The 21299-nt window shown below is 47.0% G+C and overlaps 1 protein-coding gene across 3 annotated transcripts in view; it reads left to right on the top strand.

Annotated features, from left to right (window-relative positions):
- Positions 1 to 2302: 2302 nt before the first annotated feature.
- The window catches only part of FAM168A (family with sequence similarity 168 member A), a 202825-nt gene continuing 183828 nt past the window's right edge, over positions 2303 to 21299 (top strand). For 2 of the 3 annotated variants that reach the window (XM_082056829.1, XM_082056827.1), the window contains exon 1: positions 2303 to 2412. The gene's annotated coding sequence lies outside the window, so the exon portion shown is untranslated. The remainder of the gene's footprint in view (positions 2413 to 21299) is intronic. The other variant, XM_082056828.1, reaches the window with a different exon arrangement.

Raw genomic sequence — 21299 nt, 5'->3', positions numbered from 1 at the left:
AACCCCCCAGGTCACCCTGTGTGTCTGGGGACGGTGTCCAGTCTCTTGTTGAACACTGTCAGGTTGGGGCCGTGACACCTCCCTGGGGAGCCTGTTCAGTGTCCAGCACCTCTGGATGAAGAACCTTTTCCTCATGTCCCACTGACCCTCCCTGGTGCATCTTCTGCCGTTCCCTGGGGTTCTGTCACTGGTCACTAAAGAGATCAGCGCCTGTTCCTCCTCCTCCCCTTGTGAGGAAGCTGTAGATGCCATGAGTTGTCCCCTCAGTCTCTTCTTCTGCAAGCTGAACAAACCAAGTTACTTCAGCCCCTCCTCATACGTCTTCCCCTCCAAACTTTCACCAACTTCGTTGCCCTAAAACCTTCCAATCTTAAAACCTGAGCGTGGTGACACCGTTTGCACCCACCTCGTAGCCGCGTGTGCTGGCTGGTGCTGCTGGTCCCTCCTGAAAGGTTTCATGGGGATTTTTCACGCTTGTTCTTGCAGGAGAAATTAAAATGCTCATTTGTGTTCCCAAAGCAGGGACTGGCTTGGCGGGGGGTACCAGCCGCCTTCGCAAAATCAGGCCTTCTGTACTTAAAAGGGGCCTGTAAGAAAGATGGGGACAGACTTTAGAGCAGGGCCTGTTGTGATAGGACAAGGGGTGATGGTTTTAGAGCTGATTTTTCAAAATTTCTTTTATTTGCTAATTGCTTCGTTATGGGCAGCGCGGTTCTCAGGGCGATGAAGTCGCTGTATCGAGGGTTAATAACGTCAAAAAGGTGCTTCGGTCCTTTATAGAAAGCAGAGGGGCCTTGAAATGTGGGAAATGGAATTCACAATCAGGAATTCATTATTGGAAGTTCATTAGCAGAAATTCATTATCAGGAAAAGTGTTGGCGCTGGGTTGGATTTTGGGGGGGGGTTATATTCTTCTTTTTCCCCCTGCACATCATGAGAACGTTATGACACGGGATAAAAGGAGGGGAAGGATACGGGATGGATGGTGCGTTATCTGCCGCTCACGTTTCCTACCCGCTGTCATTAAACACACAGAGAGACAGTTAAATACATATTTACCGTGCCTCTCTTACAAATAAATACCTCAATTTGCTTTCCTATAAAACACCAGCAACATATTTTTCCATCAGTGTAAGTAAAGGAAGACAGCAAAGCCATTCAACATTTACACATTCAAATCAAGACACAAAGTCTTTCTGCGATTACACGCTACAGCTCAACGATTCGGGGTGGAATACACGGCGAGTCTTGCACAAAGTTTACATCACAGAATCCCAGAATGTCAGGTGTTGGAAGGGACCTGGAAAGCTCATCCAGTGCAATCCCCCCATGGAGCAGGAACACCCAGATGAGGTTACACAGGAAGGTGTCCAGGCGGGTTGGAATGTCTGCAGAGAAGGAGACTCCACAACCTCCCTGGGCAGCCTGGGCCAGGCTCTGCCACCCTCACCAGGAACAAGTTTCTTCTCAAATTTAGAGTGGAACCTCCTGTGTTCCAGTTTGAACCCATTGCCCCTTGTCCTGTCACTGGCTGTCACCAGAAGAGCCTGGCTCCATCCTCCTGACACTCCCCCTTTCCATATTGATCCCCAGGAATGAGTCCCCCCTCATTCTCCTCCAGCTCCAGAGCCCCAGCTCCCTCAGCCTTTCCTCACACGGGAGATGCTCCACTCCCTCCAGCATCTTGGTGGCTGCGCTGGACTCTCTCCAGCAGTTCCCTGTCCTGCTGGAACTCAGGGGCCACAGCTGGACACAATATTCCAGATGTTTCCGTAGGCTGAATCTTATTCCGAAGTGTGAGGTGAGGGGACGGGGCAGGAGGGTGAGGAGGAGGTGGGGGGGGGTCACACACACAAGGCCGGGTTGCGCTGCTCTCCCGGCCCTGCGCTCCCCAGGCGGCCCGCAGCCCGTCTCCCAGAGTCGGGGCCGAGCAGTGGGGGCCCCGGGTGCCGAGCCCGGGGGGGATCCCACCGCGGCCCCTGCGCTCCCCTCAGCCCGCGTCTTCCCTCAGCCCGCCCGGACTACAACTCCCAGCATGCCCCGCGGAACTACACCTCCCGTCATGCATTGCCGCCCCGCCTCCTCGGCGCCTCCCCGCACTACAGCTCCCAGCATGCCCCGCGCCCGCACTACACCTCCCAGCGTGCCCCCTCCCCGCCCGCCCTGCGGACTACACTACCCAGCGTGCCCCGCGCCGGGCGGCCGCTCGGGATGCGCGGCGGCGACGCGCGGGGCATGCCGGGAGCTGTAGTCCGCGCCGCCTCTGTAACGGTCCCGCCGGTGGTACAGCCCCCCCCCCCCCCTCCGCCTCCCCCAGCGGCTGCGGGCAGAGGCAGGAGCCGCGGCGCAGGCAGCGCGAGGAGCGGGGAGCGCGCGCTGCCGCCGCCGCCACCGGCACCGGAGCAGCCGCAGGTGAGGGGACCCGGGTGGGGGGGCTGGGGGGGGACACGGACACCGCGACACGGGCGGCGCTGAGGAGGCGGGGGGGGGTCTGTGTGTGAGGCGGCGAGTGACAGCGGCGGGAGGGGGGGGGGGGTGTCTGCGACCGAGTCCCTCTCTGAGGGGACAGGGCGGGGGGGGAGCATCCCCCCAGTCCCTCAGTCCCTCAATCCCCTCAGCGCGGGGGCTGCGTGTCGGGGGGGGGGAGGAACGGGGAGACCCCCCCCGAGCTTCCCCTCCCCTCCGCCTCGAGCTTCTTGTGTCCCTCCCCCCGAGCTTGTCACCCCCCAAACCTCTTGTCCCCTCCTCCGAACCTTTTACCCCCCCCAAACCTATTGTCCCCCCCCCGAACCTTTTGTCCTCCTCCAAACCTCTTGTGTCACCCCCGAACCTGTTGTGTCCCCACGAACCTTTTCCCCCCAAAACCTTTTGTCCCCCCGCCCCCCCCTCCCCGAACCACTTGTGTCCCCCTCAAACCTCTTGTGTCCCCCTCGGAACCCCTTGTCCCCCCCCAGTCCCCTTGTCCCCCCTGAACCTGTTGTGTCCCCCCGAACCTTTTCCCCCAAAACCTTTTATGTCCCCCCCCTCCCCGAACCTCTTGTGTCCCCCCCGAACCTCTTGTGTCCCCCTTGGAACCCCTTGTCCCCCCCCCAATCCCCTTGTCCCCCCAAAACCTTTTGTCCCCCCCCCCCACCCCGAACCTCTTGTGTCCCCCCCGAACCTCTTGTGTCCCCCTCAGAACCCCTTGTCCCCCCCCAATCCCCTTGTCCCCCCTGAACCTGTTGTCCCCCCCCAAACCTCTTCCCCCCCCCCCCCCCAAACCTCTTGTCCCTCCCAGAGCTCGTTGTCCCCCCTCAGTTTGTCCCTCCCCTGTTTCCAGACCCGATCTCCCTATTTTTTAGACCCCCCCTCCCCAATTCCCCTCATCTTTTGGGAGATTCCCCCCCACCCCGAGGTCAAAGCCAAGTTTCACCTTCTCTTGGTGCGCAAGGGGGAGAAACGCAGCGACAGAATTTTGAAATTCCCTTGATTTATTTGTAATTCTGCGCGTCCAGCTCTTGAAGAGACGTCGACATGGGGGGGGGTGCACCCCACAGATGGGGGAATGCCCCATAATCACAATATACAGAGGGGCATGTGGGGACGACCACATCGATATTGAGAGATATATATATATATGTATATAATATTAATTAACCTGCCACCAACTTGCTGGGATGCAAAGGGACGAGTTGTGTTTAAACCCCCCCCCGTCCCACTCCCCTTCGCGGGGGGTTTAAAAAGGGCCCCCGGGTGGGGGGGGGGGGGGCGGACGACAGCGCGAAACGTCCGTAACCCAAAGGGAGAGAGGTTGACAAATGTAAAGCGGCGTTATTTTCCTTGGTTTAAAATACCGTGTTTTTATTAATTTCGAGCTGATTTTTCGAAATTTCTTTTATTTGTTAATTGCTTCGTTACGGGCAGCGCGGTTCTCAGGGCCATGAAGTCGCTATATCGAGGGTTAATAGCATCAAAAAGGTGCTTCGGTCCTTTATAGAAAGCGGAGGAGCCTCGAAATGTGGGAACGGAATCAGGAATTCATTATCGGAAATTCATTAGCAGAAATTCATTATCAGGAAAAGGTTTGGCGCTGGGTTGGGTTTTAGCGGGGGTTTATATTCTTTTTTCCCCCTGCACATCATGAGAACGTTGTGGTTTATATTTCCATAGGCTGAGTTTTATTCAGAAGGCATTTATTTGGTGCTGAATACTGTCAAATATCGAAAAACCAGTGGTTTATTTTTTCTCTTTTCCCCTTTCCTGGACAAAGCCACGTTGTGCTAAGAATCCCCAAGTGCTTCTATTTATGTTTTAATCACAATACGATTTAAGATGCAGCGGTGTATTTATTCGTGCTGTTCAATAGCCATGGAGGAAGCGAGAGGCTCTTTATTTCTTCTTCTTTTCCTAAGGAATGCGAACGGTGGAAACATCTTTTGCCGGACTTGATTGCACCAGCCGCCTTATTTCATGAGATGTGAACTGTGAAGTGCTCGTTGATTAGAACTCAAATTGAGGAGCGATGTTGAGCAATGTAAAGAAAAGGAAATTAGCGCTAGGAGGCCAAATACCTTGGTTTTTTTTTAGTTCTTTCTGCTTTTGGATTTTAACTGTTTCATGGGTTCTTTTGACCTTTATAGTCAAGTACATAGAAAAACCCCAACAACTGTGCTCTGAATATATATTGTAGTTAAAAGGGCTGATGTGTATTTTTTGGATGGAATATATATTAAGTCTGATCAACTTGTTGTCCTGGAAGTTACAAATACCCACTTACTTAGTTATCCCCCTTAACTTCTTTTATTTTATAATTACCAGATTAAATATTTACGGTTTTCATAAGCGATTTCTCTCTACCAAATGATGTGTTTATAGCGTCATTTTAATGCGCCTGTGCTGCTTATTTGTTCCAAAACAGGTTATAGATCTACCTCTCCAAAAAATATAAGTGTCTTTACAAACAGCCGAGAATTTTAAATAACTAAAGACTATATGAAATAAACCACCACACATCTGAACAGCAACACAGGAAATAAGCAAAAGGAAGGGATCGGAAGCAAAATGTGTGTGTGAAGGCGTTTGGATTTTATTCAGTCGTGGGATATATTGCTTGCAGTGGGAAACATAAATAAGACCGTGAATTAAAACCTAAACGCACCCATATTGCGTCAAAATTAATGCGAAATAGCTACGGGATGTGGTTATTTACGGAGAATATATTGTAGAGATGCTTTCTGATTATTCATCTGTCGAATTTAGTCAGTCTGCATTGCAGTAAGGTGAAATATTGAAGGGGTTTTTTAAACCCCCTCTTTGTGGTTTTATCAGCACCCACCACACGGATAATGGGGAAAAGTGGGAGAAACAAGGAAATAACGGCTCTCGGTGCCGCTGAAAATGTTTGAAAACACTCCGGAGAAACATTTCTGCAAAGGCCTTCGGTACCTCGCCTGAAATCATTAAACCGATAATTAAATTGCGGTTAATTGAATGAACTGCTGTGTGTAGAAGAGCTCGCGGACCTGGGTTTGCAGGCAAAGGTGCCAACAGAAAGGCGCCTTTGATCCAGGTCAGCGCCCGTTTTGGGGACGATCGTCACCGATCGCGGCGTCTGGGTCACCGAGTCCAGCAACGTATCAACATATATAAAACACATTTTATGTGAAATCCAGGGGTTTTTCTGTTGCACGTAGCGTTTCAGACCTGGGAGTTAAAAATCTCCGCTTTTCCACTCAGGAAAAGGGCCAATTTGCAGCTCTGGAGCGCTCGGTCGCAGCCGCTGAGGCTGTCAAAAGGGAAATCCAACTTTCCTCCTTGATTTCTGAGCTCGCTCTTCCCTTTGGCGCAGATTACGATCTTCGTTTGTCTCCCAGCCCTGCCTTTCGGGCTCGATTGTACCCGCGGAGGCCCCCGGTTTCCCTTTCCGCAGCACAAGCGCTCCCTGTACTTTCCGTTTCCTCCGCAATTCACGAGGTTTCTCCTTAAACCGCCGTCTCCACCTCGGCGTTTCAGTCCCGGATTCGCTCCCCACGCTCCCTGGACGCCGTTTGTCCTCCAGCCGTTTGGGATGGTCGAGCTCCATCACCCCGCGACGTCCCATCGATCTCCTCACCCGACGCCTCCACGACAAGGAAATATTGGAGACATCCCCCCGGAGAAACGTGTTATAAACTGTGTGGGGAGGAGCGACTCTGGCGTCGCTTTCCGAGTGCAAACGGGGTGATTTTGGTGCGGCGCCGCCTTTGATTTATTTGCGGGTGAGATCGGAGGAGCCGCCGCCAGCGGGAGTTTCGGACCAATTCGCTTTGTTCTGGTTTCTCAACGTACCGCGATTTTTCCAATCGATCCGACTCGATTTTCCTGCTTAAAATCATCATTTTCAATCCATAGAAATTTTAGATCCAAAAATGATTGAATGAGAGAAGTGTTCTTGTATTCTACAGTATTTTTCCAAACTGCACAAACAGCATTTAATGTATTTTTTCTAATTTCAAATGTGAATCTGTTAGTCCCATCCGACGTTACTGGTTCTCATACACCATCGTGTGTCTCTTCAATAAACAGGTAAAGATTTTTCTTTCAGTGGCAATAAATAAAATCCACTTATCCATTTTTTTACCCCCTTTAACTCTTTGAATTATAAAAATATTGGCTTTTAATCTCTCGCTTTTTAGAACTGGGAATAAACTCTCAAGACTTATTTCCCTGTGACTCAAGCACCTGCCAGTCAAACAGGCACCAAATTGTGTTCCCTTCTTCTTCCTTCCACTCATCCGAATCACTCTGTGTCAATTTTGGGGTTTAAAATACCAATATGAGAGGAAAATGAGAAGTAAGCGCTTGTTTCTTGTGCTGATTTTGGAACAACGCGTACAGGATATATATATATTTTGGGTTTTTGTGTTCTGATATAATGACTCTTCGTTGAATCTTGACGCGGGATTTTGTGTTTATTTGTCGGTTTGAATTGGTTGCAGCAGAAAGAATTTTGAATTTTCAGGGTTTTCTTGTGTTGAGAGGCTTTGAAACAAGAATCCTGGACCCGTAATTAAGATCCAGCTCTTAAGGTACATCCAGAATTTGCCAATCTTCTGGAATTTGTGGAAGCTCTTGAGTATGAAGCAGCTTTTGAGAACCAGGCCGTTTGTTTGTTGTTTTGGGCTCCAAACAGGAACCCAAATACACAAATCGGAGTCATTTCCAGCTAGAATTGTAATATATAACTTCACTCAAATATGAGCATTTTGTTATTTATTTCTCTAAAAATCCCTTTCTCGGTGGCTCTCAATCTGATGGTGTCGTGGTTCATCGTACTTGTATTGAAGTAAAACTGAAATAAAACTTATATTTCTTCTCCCTTTCCTGTTGGAATCCCGCACAGACAGTGATTTTCATGGCATAATAAGTGATTTCTCAAAGAACGGCGCAGGGAACGAGGTTCCGTCGAGGACGTCGGAGACGCGATTGGTTTCCTCACGGTGTGAGCGGGACTTGAAGGCATTTTAATAAGTTCCTGTGAGTTTTGTTTGAAAACCCCGAGCAAAGGAATTTCGAGTGACTGTGCGCAATGCGAACCTGTTGACGCTCTCCAGCAAACTATTTAGGAGGTTATTGCCAAGGGGTTTGGAAAAGCTGCAACATTGTCCGCCACCGGAGACGCAGTTTTGTGTGTTTTCTCGTCTTTCCTCCCTCTGCTTGAGCGAAACCGTCACCCGGAAAACTCGAAGGTGGGAAAAATTAAAACTCAGAGGGATTTATCGCAGCTTTCGCGTGATAACTTCCTCAATAGGAAGATTAATGCCAAAGTGTATTTGTAGGCTGAACATTTTTGCCTTGTCTTAGCGAGGGTTGGAGATTTGGGAGGATTATTGAGGACAAGCTTGGAGTCAGCAGAAAGAGACCTGGGGGGACTAATGGACAGGAAGCTCAACATGAGCCAACAGTGTGCCCAGGTGGCCAAGAAGGCCAGTGGTGTCCTGTCCTGTATCCAAACCAGCGTGGTCAGCAGGACAAGGGCAGTGATCCTTCCCCTGTGCTCTGCATTGGGGAGGCCACACCTGGAGTATTGTGTTCAGTTCTGGGCCCCTCAGCTCAGGAAAGAGATTGAAGTGCTGGAGCGGGTCCAGAGAAGAGCAACAAGACTGGGGAAGGGACTTGAACACAAGCCCTATGGGGAGAGGCTGAGGGAGCTGGGCTTGTTTAGTCTGGAGAAGAGGAGGCTTAGAGGTGAGCTCAGCACTCTCTAGAACTACCTGAAGGGCAGTTGTAGCCAGGTGGGGATTGGGCTCTTCTCCCAGGCATCAGCAATAGGACAAGGGGGCATGGGCTTCAACTCTGCCAGGGGAAATTGAGGCTGGAGATCAGAAAGCAATTCTGTGCAGAGAGAGTGGTCAGGCATTGGAATGGCTGCCCAGGGAGGTGCTGGACTCACCGGCCCTGGAGGTTTTTAAGCTGAGATTGGCCATGGCACTTAGTGCCATGATCTAGTCAATGGACTGGAGTTGGACCAAGGCTTGGACTGGATGATCTCTGAGGTCTTTTCCAACCCAGTCCATTCTGTGATTCTGTACTTTATGAGAGAAAAAGTACTAAACTGGCAAGAAAATAAGAGTTGCCATTGTGCCTGCGAGGCACGGCTAATTCTTTGATAAAATGGATAAAGATTGTGGACCGCAGCAAAATTAAAAAAGACCGTAACATTTGGAGTTCTGCGGTTGAACTTAATCAAAAAGATCTGGCTCTTTTATGGCATCAGACTCCTTAGTTTATCTGCCGGGATTTGTGCTTTTCTTTCCTTGGCGTTGTGCGCCCAACTCTCTAAAGTTGATAACGTGTTGAATTTTAGCATTTTGATGTTGGAAATCCAGCCTGAAGTTTTGAGCGCTGGCTGCTTTGTCCTCCTTTTCCGTTCTGTTCTTTATACCTGAATTTATAGGAGATGACAACTTGGTTTTTCAATGGTTTATGTGGTTATTCATCACAAACTCCTAAGAGTCTCCACCGTCCCAACACATAAATCTGTTCCTGTTCAGGGTCATCCTGTTCAATGCAAAATTCTGGACTTTACAGCATTCTGTGTGTGTGTGTGTATATATATATTTATATATATTTAACATATGAGACACCGTTTTTTATTATGGACAAGACAGAGTTGGAGGTGATCTCTGGAAAACGACTCGTTTAAGTGTCCCTAGGTGGGTACTACTTGGCGTAACCTGTTTGTAGAGATACTTGACTCTAACTGAAGGAAGTTTGATCTTCTCCTGCCATTTAGGTGCACAAAGTAATGTCACAATTACAGTTGCTGATGATTTTTCAACCTGGATGACCGTAGTGTTTAAATGGACAGGCAGGTTCTAAGGACTTATCGCCATTGAAAGTAATTTTGATTTAAGCTTGTGAGCATTTAACGTGAATTACTTTAGGTCCCTATTTTAACATTTACTCTGTTGTAGTTTATTCTGCAAATAATTTTCATCCTTTTCCTGTGTATGTCATAACGTAACGAGACATTTAATGGCTTTTGCAAAAACTGTGGCATGCGACGTATTTTTCGGGTTCAACGTTGTAGAATAAGATTTGCATTTGGCCTTGTGGTTGGTTGGAGGAGGAAATCAGGCTGGTTGTACGTGTCCTGGAGTCAAGAACAGGGTCTCCTGTCCATCATCCCTCCCTTGTATCGTGGTGAAAACAACGCAAGGAAAATGGGTTAAAGCTCGAGTTCACTCTTGATTTGACCAATACTCACAACAAAATTTCTGATGTCTTAAAACACAGCGCCATAAATTTGAGAAATGGTTTATTTTTCTTCACCGTAGCGTCCGAATCCCAGCCGCTGAGTCTTCTGAATATGGACTGCTCTCATTGGGAAGCTCAATAAAATACCTGTTTCGGTAAGAATGTTTTCACTGTCCATATGTAACGCACACAAATGGAAGTTGTAGAGAAGATATTTGGTTTGGGCTTCTGTGGCCTCAGTAGATAAATGCGGTATCATATCTGTTCTCATCCGAGTTTCAGCTTTTCTGTCTCAATTAGGAATTAAGTTTGAATTGAGTTTGATTTACGTATGTGACTCTTAGCATTACCGTCCAGAAATAATGTCTTAAGTGGCTTTAAGCTTCATAAAACGCCGCTGGAGTGTTTGACGCAGATCGGCGTTATCTGGAGTTTTTGCTTTGTCAACCAACACCCTCATTTTGTGTTACAACCAACTTCTGAAGAAGATCCGTACAACCCTCAGAGCTCTTGGTTACTTTACTGTTGCCGTTTACCAGCACGAAGCACGTTGTCCTCTCCTATTCCGCACCACCATGGCAAAGGTGGTCCAAGAAATGATCTTCAACCACCGTGACCTGCACCTGTATAGACCATCAAAGCTTCTTCTCTCCAAAATTCTTAGAAGGTCTTTGCAGACCTCCCTGGGTTCACCCTTGGAAGATCGTCGTGTGTAGATGTACAGTTGCTGTGTTCACCATGGAAAACTGGAGCCTGGACGTTTCTTGGTGATGTTGCTCAACAAGGTTGGGTCAGATGCCTTCTGCTTCTTCTGCGTAGACCAGGAGATGGATTTGGGTGGCTTTGTGTGCTATTGGGATGTGCTCAGATGAGGCGTTGGTGCCTCTCCGTGTGGATTTAGAGTTCCGAGAGCTTAAAGCTTAATTAGACTGACCTCCTGGAAGCCACAGATCCTTACATTTTCCCTGGAATAGGAGCCTAATGACCATTTATTTTGGGCTACCTTCTACCAGGACAGTCACTCTTAGTTTGGAGATCTCAAGTCACGAAGAATCCGCCACTTTTCTTGACATATTTTCAGCAATTATTTACCCTCGCTGATGGAACAATAGTTTCCTACTATTGCTTCCAAAAGCCTTTTCTTGGCCAAATTAAAAGGTCCTTTGATACCCAGTAACTTCTGGAGGCAACTCATAATTCCCGAACCGAGTGGTTTTTCTGCTTTCATTTTGGGTAAGTTAAACCTGTGGCATTGAGTTGAGAAGTGTTGGGTGGGATCTCAGATTGTATTTCAGGGTCTCTGGCTTTCAGATTTTGTTTCCTAGATGTAATATCTTGCATTCGGTTGTGTTACAATCTACATTGCGTGGCCTTTGCGGTCCGAATTGCTACATATCCCTGGCCTGTCCTTTTCATCTGTCATCCCAGTGTTGAATCTCATCTGAGAATGAAATCAGCATTGTTCTGTGAGGCCTATTTTCCATCACATTGCGTTGACTGTCGTTAATTTTGTTCCTCTTTAAATCCAGCTCAAGCCTGATTCATTTTTCCCGTGTTTTGTCCAGCGCTGGTATCTGCCTAAATCATTGAATCATCTTTTTGCTCTTTTCCGATGTCGTCGCGTTAGAAATGTTTGTCTTCCAAATTTTTTCCTCCATTCCAAAAATAATATTGAAAATAAAGTCTCGGGATCTCAGAAATGTTGTGATTCTTTGGGCAACTCTTGGGTTAAACCACCTCATCTTCTGAGGCACCTTCTTTTATTGAAATGCTGAGCTGGTTGAGAGTTTGGGAAGCTCTCCCCCAAGTCTATTCCCCTCCTTGAGACAAGATGAAGTGTTTCTAGAGCATCCCTGATAAATATATTTATCATTTTTTCCTTAATCTTCCAGTTCAGGAGGTACCCAACCTCCTTAGGTTGGTGATTAACCAAATTAGTGATAAGCTTTTCATAGAATGTCCTGAGGTGGGAAGGACCCACAAGGATCATCGAGTCCAACTCATGTCCCTGCACAGGACAACCCAATATCTTCCAATATCTTTCCAACATCTCGTACCTCAGGCAAATAAAGACACATTGCTTTACTAATTTGACACAATTCGATCTTGATGCGTCCATGTTTCATTTTTGATTTATCCTGTAGCTGCTTTTCTATAGGTTGCTTAATAATTTTCCTGGTATCTTCCCATTGATTTCAAGGGGACTTAAATCTCTAATTTGCTTTAGAAGCTTTTCCAAAGTTTCTCTGTAGCTGTTTCCTTTTTGATCCCAAAAGCACTTGGAAACTTTGTGAGTGAATCTAAGTGGATCATCTATATGCAAATTCCTTAATTTTTCCTCTCCTCAGTTATATTTGCGAAAAATCAACATCTTAAGTGACGCCTCTTTTCATTATGGTGATATTTCATTAAGATGATAACTGAAAAATACAAATGTCATACAAGTTAAAATCAATTATTTAAATCAAGACGTTTTGCAGTCTTGATTGAATTACTGGGCTGAGATATATTTAAATGCGAATTTGTTCTTTTTCTCCTCTGTCAAGGCTTCCAGTCCAGTGATTACCGCAGCTTTATTGATTGTAATGACGTCCAAAATAGTTACTTTGTGGTATAAATTTTCACGGGCATTTGGGGCAATTAATCCCCTGTAATTACTTGCTGCGTGGGGGTTTCTGTGCCCCTTCTGTATCCTCCATAACCCCATATGTTTTAAAATCTATTTTCCCCTTGATGTGCCTATGGAGTCGTGTGTTGGTGCTTCCCAGAACCTGCTCCTGGGCTTCACCCATTCAAACACACTGAGTTAACGACGGGTTGTCCAGGAAATTCAATGTTTTTGGGTACTGAGAACTGTCAAAGAGGTGAGTCCTTTTTTTTTTTTTTTACACTTTTTTAAGGGGTACATTGCAGCCGTTTCTTCCCACCCTTGTGGCCAGGAAGCCAATGGTACCTGGGGTGGATGAGAAGGGGGTGGTCAGTAGGTCAGAGAGGTTCTCCTGCCCCTCTGCTCTGCCCTGGGGAGACCACACCTGGAATCTTGTGTCCAGTTGTGGCCCCTGAGTTCCAGCAGGACAGGGAACTGCTGGAGAGAGTCCAGCGCAGCCACCAAGATGCTGCAGGGAGTGGAGCATCTCCCGTGTGAGGAAAGGCTGAGGGAGCTGGGGCTCTGGAGCTGGACAAGAGGAGACTGAGGGGTGATCTCATTCATGGTTGCAGATATATAAAGGGTGAGTGTCAGGAGGATGGAGCCAGGCTCTTCTTGGTGACAACCAATGATAGGACAAGGGGCAATGGGTGCAAACTGGAACACAGGAGGTTCCACTTAAATCTGAGAAGAAACTTGTTCCCGGTGAGGGTGGCAGAGCCTGGCCCAGGCTGCCCAGGGAGGTTGTGGAGTCTCCTTCTCTGCAGACATTCCAACCCGCCTGGACACCTTCCTGTGGAACCTCATCTGGGTGTTCCTGCTCCATGGGGGGATTGCACTGGATGAGCTTTCCAGGTCCCTTCCAACCCCTGACATTCTGTGATATCCAAACACCATCAAACTAATGATTTTAAAGTCTGGTCACACACTCACCGCACCGGATTTCATTTTTTCCTTATCGCCCCTTGGGATTTTCTTTGTTCCTGCTCTTTATTCAGCCTCTTCGCACCCATACATAAGCAATAGAAAATTCATTTTCTTTATGGATGCTCTTGTCTGACTTTGAGCCTCGTTTGCCCTTCTCAGTGTCCTTCTCTTGTGTTCCGCTTATTCCTTTCCTGGATGCGTCAGCAGTTTCATCTGGGAAAGTGTCTTATTAGTTGGAAAGATGCTGGCGCTGCAATTCCTCATCTCTGTCCCCTGCAAGATCGTTCAGTCGCTCAAATCCATATATTCTCAGCAGCCTCGTTGGGTTCAACCTTTTCTTGCCTTCTCGTGTGCATTTTAGTTTGGGGATCAACGTGTGCATGCGCAATCAGGGGCCGTGGGGCGAATAGCGTTGGCGTTTTGAGGCCCTCGTTTCCCAGAGGTGGCAATTTTTCACTCTCCCAACATCTTGCATAGAAGCAAAATACCATTGATGAGCCTGTTCCAGATGCGGCTTCAATCGGATCCCGCTCGGTTTCTCTTGATGCATGGAAACCAAAAAACCCGGCGTAGAACCACACAAAAATCACCAACCCTCGACTAAGCTTTTCCTTTCCAGTTCTTTTCCAGGATCCCCAAAATCTTTCCTCATCCGCGTGGTTCCGTCTGACACCAAGTTGCCGCTCCCGGTACACGCGGGTGCTTCTTCTGACCAAAGCAATGAGCCAATATTTGCGATGGTCTGTTGAAAGAGATCGACGACAGGCCGGTATTTCTCGGAGTCGATGGTGCTGATCCCCAGAGCGTGTTTGCAAAGGCTGTTTTTTGCCAAACACAGTCTGAAGCAACCAGCAGGAGACCATTTTACTCACTATTCCAAGGTCATTTTTTCCCCATCACCGGCACTAAATATACGCACACGGACGCGCAGAGATTTTCTGTGACTTGTTTCTCTGTGCTCGACTTTCTTGTGCTTTCCTGATGCTCTTCGCTGACTTTCCTGGCTCTGTCGGTAGGCGCGACGCTGTTCTCTGTGCTTTACATTGTTTCCTCTCTACCAAAACAAAGCCCGATGTTCTGTGTTTGTGTTCGGCCCTTAGAAAGCTTTTTTTTTTACTCATATATTTTTAGGTGTTTTAACCTTTTCATCCAAAAATTCCACCTAACAGCAGTGGAGATTTATTTGGATGAATTTATAACCTGCTTCACCCTTGTTCTTTTGCTTTGGGGAAGATCGACCCAAATCTCCAAGTTTTTTTTGTTGTGGACAGTTCAATGAATGGTGGTATCACAGAATCCCAGAATGTCAGGGGTTGGAAGGGACCTGGAAAGCTCATCCAGTGCAATCCCCCCATGGAGCAGGAACACCCAGATGAGGTTACACAGGAAGGTGTCCAGGCGGGTTGGAATGTCTGCACAGAAGGAGACTCCACAACCTCCCTGGGCAGCCTGGGCCAGGCTCTGCCACCCTCACCGGGAACAAGTTGCTTCTCATATTTAAGTGGAACCTCTTGTGTTCCAGTTTGTACCCATTACCCCTTGTCCTATCATTGGTTGTCACCGAGAAGAGCCTGGCTCCATCTTCCTGACACTCCTCCTTTCCATATTGATCCCCATGAATGAGTGACCCCTCAGTCTCCTCTTGTCCAGCTCCAGAGCCCCAGCTCCCTCAGCCTTTCCTCACATGGGAGATGCTCCACTCCCTTCAGCATCTTGGTGGCTGCGCTGGACTCTCTCCAGCAGTTCCCTGTCCTGCTGGAACTCAGGGGCCACAACTGGACACAATATTCCAGGTGTGGTCTCCCCAGGGCAGAGCAGAGGGGCAGGAGAACCTCTCTGACCTACTGACCACCCCCTTCTAACCCACCCCACGTACCATTGGCTTCCTGGCCACAAGGGCCCAGTGCTGGCTCATGGTCACCCTGCTGTCCCCAGGACCCCCAGGTCCCTTTCCCCTACTCTGCTCTCCAACAGGTCATTCCCCAACTTACACTGGAACCTGGGGTTGTTCCTGCCCAGATTCAAGACTCTACACTTGCCCTTGTTCTAGTTCATTAAATTTCTCCCCGCCCAACTCTCCAGCCTGTCCAGGTCTCTGATGGCAGCACAGCCTCTGGCGTGTCAGCCACTCCTCCCAGCTGGTGTCACCAGCAAACTTGCTGACAGTCACTCTATTCCCTCGTCCAAATCATTGATGAATATATTGAATAACAGCGGCCCCAGCACTGCCCCCTGAGGCACTGCACTAGATCCAGGCCTCAACTGGACTCTGCCCCATTGACCACGACTCTCTGGCTTCTTCCCTTCAGCCAGTTCACAGTCACCTCACCACCCGATCGTCCAGACCGCACTCCCTCAGTTCAGCTGTGAGGATGCTGTGGGACACTGTGTCAAATGCCTCACTCAAGTCAAGGTAGATCACGTCCACCGCTCTGCCATCATCCATCCATCTTATTATGTCCTCATAAATGTCAATGAGGATGGTCAAGCACGACTTCCCCTTGGTGAAGCCATGCTGATTGCCCCTAATGTCCCTAATATTGTGGGAAATGGGCATCTATTTCTTTCTGTGCCCATGATTTCTGTCTTGTTCACAAATCGCATAAGCCACGCCATGGTTTCCTGTTTGGGATATGGCAAAAAAGATTGGTAATAATTTCCGTGATAGATAAATGAAATATTGGAAGACACCATTGCACCGACTTTCCCCCTTCTCCACCACCAGTTACCCGGTTGGATTCCTCTGTTGTGCCCTAGATGAAGGTTTTTATTTAAGTTTTGTACAGATTTTCAAAACAGCTCCAAATTATTCCGCTCACATGGAAATGGCTCTTGCAGAACGTGCTGCAGAGACTGTTCTGGTGTCAAACTCGCTGGGTTTACAATTCCGGCTTTGCCTTTGATCTGCGAAACTCTTGATTTGAATCTTATCTCCTTCCGAGACCTCTTTCCCCAGGCCGGTGCCGGCAGTTGGGATTAGCTGAGGTTTACTTTGTTGGCAATCTTGGGTTTAAATCTGAGAGGACTTCAGCAGAGATTTTATTCCCAGGGCAGGGGGGAGCATTGATTGTGGAATATGTTTTTTTCTCGGCATTATCAGGATTTTCTGACTATTGAAATAAGCCGTGGGGCTTACGGATCACGGAGTTTTCTTCCTACGTTGGCAACTGGAGGAAGCCGCGTGTGTCTTCAGTGGTTTTAGGTTTTATCCGACCTCCCTGTGATTTTACCTTTATATTATTATTTCATATTTCTTGTTTTTTTTAATGTATTTTATATTAGCAAAAGATAGTGGGGAAAACAACCCCTTATTCTTTAGCTTGTGGTTTCTCCTTTCCCTGCTGAGACGCTGGTAGGGAACCAGAAATTTGGTCTGTCCTGAGGAAACAGTCTCACATCTTCATCTTCAAAGTTCATCACTTGTTCTGATTTAACGAGAAAACAAAATCAGAAAATCTGAAGGATTCAACGTGGCAACACACATTTTCTTGACAAATTCCAAAAGTGTTTCACTGTCACATTTAATAAATGTGAATGTTGCAGGTGTCAGATCTGGGGGGCTGTAGAAACACGGGCTGTTCTGGAGTGAAGCCACTCACCTAGAAAGTTTGAATTGTGCCCATGACTGTTATTTCTGGCTATGGTACATCCATAGGAAGCAAATTATAAATCAGTAGCAGCCAGTGGATATAAAATACTCATTTTCTTACTAGCAGCAATATAACTTCTCAAGCAATAACTGCTACCTGAAGGGCTAACTGTAAATTCATGCCGGTGCTAAAACAATCTTGTTGATGATAAAAAGGACAACCCTGGTGCAAAAAAACCTGGAAGACAAAGGGACCCTTTGCTGCCATCTCAGCAGAAAAAGAATTGTGACTGTCTTTCGTGACTGCAAATTCCTGAAGCGTTGGCACCCAAATCCAGAAACCCTGACGCTGTTCTTTGAAGGCAAGAAGTTTTGTGTGGGTGTCTTGCTGTAATTTTAGCTCCTTCCCTTGATACAGCACATACCCTCTCTCAACTAAGGCATTCGAGTGTCTCCTGATGGAAAATCTGATGTGTGCCAGAGGTATCAGGATTTCTATGAAATAGCATTTATGTGCTAAAAACACTGGAATTATTATTATGGCTTCGTTCTCAGACCATCCAAATCACTTACAAACTGTAGTGAACAAAACGGTGCTTTTCGAGGTAGAGAAGCGTTCGGTAGCCCAGTTTCCCATCTGTAAAATATGCGTCAGGTGGGCTGAGCGCCTGGTTTTGTCGCTGGCTTAGGCGGGTTCTAATCCTCAGTGATGCACGGGATGTAGTTCTGTCCTTTCTCCTGCCACAATACTGTGCTGAAGACATCGTTTTGTGAGATACTGATGATACTGATATATATTTTTATATATATATATATCTCCTACTTGAATCTGCTCAATCGCCTGGTGTGAGCTTGTGCTTGGGAACACGTGGCCAAGGAGAAGGGAGGGAAGTTGAGACTCCGTCTTCTGGTAGCGCCATGAGTTTATTGACTTAAATGACCTTAAATGTGGTTTTAGGAACTGAAGCAGCATCCTCAGGGTGTACTTCTAGCATGTGTTTGAGGTAAGGGAACCGGCCCCCATCCTACACCATCTGTGATGCTCGTCTGACTGCGTGATGAGCTGATTCAACACACTGAGCTGGCAGGAAAATAACCTCCAGGAAAATAACCTCCAGGAAAATAACCTCCAGGAAAACCATGGGAATAACCTACAGGAAAACCTTGGGAATAACCTACATGAAAATCTTGCAAATAACCTATAGGAAAACTTTGGGAAAAACCTACAGGAAAAGCTTGCAAATGCCAGAATCCCAGAATGTCAGGGGTTGGAAGGGCCCTGGAAAGCTCATCCAGTGCAATCCCCCCATGGAGCAGGAACACCCAGATGAGGTTACACAGGAAGGTGTCCAGGCGGGTTGGAATGTCTGCAGAGAAGGAGACTCCACAACCTCCCTGGGCAGCCTGGGCCAGGCTCTGCCACCCTCACCAGGAACAAGTTTCTTCTCATATTTAAGTGGAACCTTCTGTGTTCCAGTTTGTACCCATTACCCCTTGTCCTGTCACTGGTTGTCACCGAGAAGAGCCTGGCTCCATCCTCCTGACGCTCCCCCTTTCCATATTGATCCCCATGAATGAGTCCCCCCTCAGTGTCCTCTTGTCCAGCTCCAGAGCCCCAGCTCCCTCAGCCTTTCCTCACACGGGAGATGCTCCACTCCCTTCAGCATCTTGGTGGCTGCGCTGGACTCTCTCCAGCAGTTCCCTGTCCTGCTGGAGCTGAGGGGCCACAACTGGACACAATAACCTACAGGAAGAACTGGCAAATAACCTACAGGAAAACTTTGGGAATAACCTACAGGAAAACCTTGCAAATAACCTGCACGATCACCTTGCAAATAACCAAGAAAAAACTTACAAAGCATAAATTGGTAGGGGAAGAATAAGCTCAGGGTTGATGTCTGACATCTTCTGGGACTTCGAGCAGGACAACTCCCATTTGTCTTTTTTTAAAATGTTATAGCAATGTGGTGTTTTTTTTGCTGGCTTGAGGAGTTGATTTGGACACCAGCACCTGACTCCATCTTCTCATTTAGTAAAGAGAGAGTGGAGAAAAGATCTGGTGATTAAATTGATTCAAGTTGTGTTCTCAAGACGAAACAGGGATGCTTCGTTGGAGATTGGTAGTCTCTGCAAATCTTTTTATATTGAGATAATTTAATGGGAGTATCCGTTTGAAGATCACTGGGGAGTATCGAGAGTCTATTCCTGGGACTGAGAGTGGAAATCTGGTTGAATTGGAGCAGCTTTCTGGGAGTTTTGCTTCCTGCTGGGCTGGTAACAGTAAAAATGATCAGTAACATGAGAGATTCTCACCCCTCCCCAGCATTTTCCACCCATTTCAAGTAGCCTGAGGATGGTAAGAAACACCAAAAATTGGGCAGCACCTGGGAAAGTAGAAACTCTGTAGGGGATTCACAGTTCTATACTAAACCTCCCCAAAAATACCTTTATCAATGAGGACATAGTTCCTGGCTTCACCTTTTGTGTTTGTTTTATGGAATATCTCCTTTTTAGGGGAGAAAAATCCACTGCTGCCATAAATAGCATTTGAGATTTGTTGCTTATGTATCATTAACCCTGATCATTTCTTCCCAATTCGTATTTATAGGCAACATATAAGAGCGAAGAAACGAGAACAATTAAAGCTAGGAAACGAAGACAAGGTGTTATCGGATAAACCAGGGAAGTTAAGTAGCTGGGAGCCTTTAGAAATAGTTTATTGAGGATAACTATCCCTCTAATTTCAGAAGACAAAAGCATGCAGGTACTTGATTTTTAAAACCAGTTCTGTTTTCCAGAGCACCTGGGAAGTCAAGCTTAACTATTTAAAGTCCCGCTCTTTCAGCATTTAGTCTTAGAAGGATTTGTTTGTGCCTGTAATACACATTAATAACAAAATAACATTAATAACAAACCCTCAGAATTTTCTTCTCACGTCCTAAAATGAAGAGGAAAAGGAAAAGACTGTATTCAAGAACAAATTTGGGATAATCTGCGATGATGGACATGAAAATATCTCTGCTCTAAATACACGTTTGTTGCCATGGGAGGAAAGGCCGTGTGCTGTAAGCTTCATTTTCATGCCCTAATTATAGTTCGAGTCCTAAAATTAATTCTAAGTTTCCTTAATTTTGCCTGTTTTTAGAATGGTTGCATTATCTATCTCTAATATACTTGACCAGAAGCGGCTGGTTTTTGTCTTCACGCCGATTTTCATCTGGGCGACTGTCTTAAAGGCAACGATAGTGCGATATATTCCTATTCTCTGAAACTGTTTGAAGTGTCGTGTAGCGACTGATGAATGAAGTGATACAGCACAGAGTCGCGTATTTTTAGACTAAAAGCATATTGCAGGTTAGCAAAGGATAAACTGAAATTCGCAGAGAATGGTCAAATTCGCTTTTTCTCTTTAGGAAGTCCTGAGTGCGCTGCATTTTTATGATATTTTCCACATTTAATAGGAAAATCAGTACAGTAAAACCCCTGTATTCATGTGTACTGTTGTGACAGAGATTTTTAGGCCAGCCACATAACAGTAAGTTCTATTTTTGGGGGGATTCTTTTAGCAGAACACAAAGGGAGCGATAACGTGAAGGTCCACGCCGCAATTTTATAGCAACTGCTCTAAAAAAACCTGCTATAAACTATCATTTATTTGAACCTCGCTGCAGAAGTCGGCTGCAACAATAGCTCTAATAAAGCTATTTATCTGATAAGGGTTGTTTAAATAGGGCGTTTGTCTTAATAATGGTGTAATTGGCAGGATGTGAATTGCAGTGATTTGATTCTCGGGGAAATAACGACACGTGCTTGGACTTGCAGGACTCTTGTGGTGGATTGTGGTGGTGGGTTGTGGACTCTTCGTCCTTCAGTAGCCCTGGGTGAGGAGTTTTGAGTCCTTCTCAACTGGATGTGAACCTGTCATTAAAGGTCATAGACATCGTTGTGTTTTTATGTGTTTTTTCTCTCCCCTTCCTCCTCTCCCCTTCCTCCTCTCCCCTTCCTCCTCTCCCCTTCCTCCTCTCCCCTTCCTCCTCTCCCCTTCCTCCTCTCCCCTTCCTCCTCTCCCCTTCCTCCTCTCCCCTTCCTCCTCTCCCCTTCCTCCTCTCCCCTTCCTCCTCTCCCCTTCCTCCTCTCCCCTTCCTCCTCTCCCCTTCCTCCTCTCCCCTTCCTCCTCTCCCCTTCCTCCTCTCCCCTTCCTCCTCCTCAAAACTTAGGTCTCTTAAAAGCCATAGATCAGGAAAGCTGTGAAAATCTATTTTTCGGAGGCTATTGTATACAATAAACATATCTTAAAAATATCTTCCTATAAGAACACCGAGAGACAGCCCAACCTCAAATAAAGCTGTACTTAAAGACTCGAACTCAGCCTAGTTAGCGCAGATCTACTTTGCAAGCCACTTTCACCTTCATATTAAG

This window comes from Streptopelia decaocto (genome assembly GCF_964273445.1).
Source record: "Streptopelia decaocto genome assembly, chromosome: 1".
Classification (NCBI taxonomy): Eukaryota; Metazoa; Chordata; class Aves; order Columbiformes; family Columbidae; genus Streptopelia; species Streptopelia decaocto.
The sequence above is the reverse complement of the archived record's forward strand: the minus strand, read 5'-3'. Positions and strand labels throughout refer to the sequence as shown.